The sequence below is a fragment of the Montipora foliosa genome, chromosome 1, assembly GCF_036669935.1.
Source record: "Montipora foliosa isolate CH-2021 chromosome 1, ASM3666993v2, whole genome shotgun sequence".
NCBI classification, from domain to species: domain Eukaryota; kingdom Metazoa; phylum Cnidaria; class Anthozoa; order Scleractinia; family Acroporidae; genus Montipora; species Montipora foliosa.
In genome coordinates this window covers 39,459,906-39,461,922 of record NC_090869.1, presented here as the reverse complement: position 1 = coordinate 39,461,922, position 2,017 = coordinate 39,459,906, and positions in this window count along the sequence as shown.

Below are 2,017 nucleotides of genomic sequence, written 5' to 3'. Positions count from 1 at the left end.
ACAATTAATATTTAACGATTATTCTTTTCAAGATCGCTGAATAGTGCCAGAATATTTACCGAGGCGCTTCACGGCTCAGGAAATGTTCTCTTAAATTGTTTTAGTAATTTGCCGGTTTTCACTGTTACACCATCATCAAAACCATTCAACAATTAAAGTCAAGAATCAAAGAGGTAAAAGAAGATGAATATTCAAACAGTTTCGCAAAGGTTCAGGTCTGTGCGATGTTTCGTGCGGTAGATATTCGAAGAAATGTTTTACTCAAATTTATAAGGCCATGTTTGTGTCCCTCTGAGGTGCACAAATATGGCGGCTGGAAGCTAACAAAAACATATGTCGTCGAGTTATGCTAAAAAAAAAGCCTTTAGTCGTCTTCAGAGGGCTTATAAACATCTATGTGAGTACTTATTCTTACACAAGGACTGTTCAGATTGCAAAACTCAGCGGATAAGTCACTTTTGTAACCTACTTGACAACATTCTCGGCCGCCATTTTAATATCGTGTCACGCGTGCAAAAGCTTAGAAATTCAACCATGCTTTATCACAAGACGAAAACCCTATCAAACTGAAAATTTGTGAAAAGATATGTCTTCAGCTGTTATATTAACTAATTAAACTAAAATATCAAAAGGACTGAAATTTCCTTATTTTTAAATTTTGATAACGTCACGTGAAAACCAAGAATACACACGAAGTGATCTCAGCAACATTTGTAGAAGAAAACCATCCAAATTTGATCTAATTACTCTGGCCCGTAAGGACACCAACTTATAAAACATGTTAGATTTCTTTTTTCTTTTTTTCCAGTGCAGCAAAATGTACAATAGAACTGAAGCACGTGGTGGCGTTTTGATTGGGCAATGCACAATAGAAGGTAGGTGGCGCTGTTTACATTGGTTATTAAAAGCAAGCCACGTAGTCCAAAGTCATAGAAGGCACTGTGATGCGTTGTTTGGATTACAGAAGACCCGACGTTGCGTTGGCTTAATCGATTTCTTCTTGGGGCGCTAAAACACATACAAAGAAAGGCACACGCTTTTCGCGGTAGACCCACACTAAAAGATGTCGAGCGTCAGCTTCGAAACGGGTCGTTCCGCGAACTGAATAAAATTGAAATGTACCCAAATGTAACTGAAATGGACGCAAATATTGAAAGTGATACAAGTAAAAATACTAATTATTTAATAAGCAGCGCGTACTTTGAACGTGACAGTGACAAAGAAAATAACTCGACAAACAATATAGACGCCATATCAGAATCTTCTGAAGACAAAGTAAAAACATTGGAAAAGCGAACAAATGGCCTCACGCTTGTGCCATTTACACGGCGAACAAATAGCCTCCCGCTCAGTGTACCATCGACTACTAAGATAAGTTTTTGTCTATTGCGTATTTTTGCTTTTTATTGTTAAACAGTTTGTTTCTTTGTAATGGTCTTATAGCCATTGTTCAACTAGGCATATTAGCGATCGTGTTCATAGCCATCTTGTGTATATAGTTCTGTTCTAGTTTTACAAGATTTTGATATCATCTTTGGAGACTGTGATCAGCTCTTTAGAAAGTAATTGTGATGTAGTTTGAAAGGCTCATCGCGCAGAATTGTATGACACATCCGGGATATTCACGGGTGCAATGGCGCTAAATTTGAAAGGCCGAGACGATAAATGACATGAAACAATAAAGAAAAATGGCTGCAAAAGGGAAAGGTCCCCCTGCGTTTTACTCTGTTACAGCTTAACTATATAAAATATGGAAAGGGTTCCATATGGCTTTTAAAGAAGAAATCCTCATAATTAAACAAAACCATTTTTGACTCGGTACCATCTCGTTAACCTGTATCAATTTTGTGTTCAACTTGACCTATTTTGGGTAAATTTGAGTATGGGAAATAGCTGTATGATAACTTTGAGACTGAATTTCTTCTAAATGAAGATGTCAACACGTTGGGTTGCACATGGATATGTTTTCTTAAAAAGTATAAAGGGCTCATGCAAAATATAAAGGGAATCCGATGTC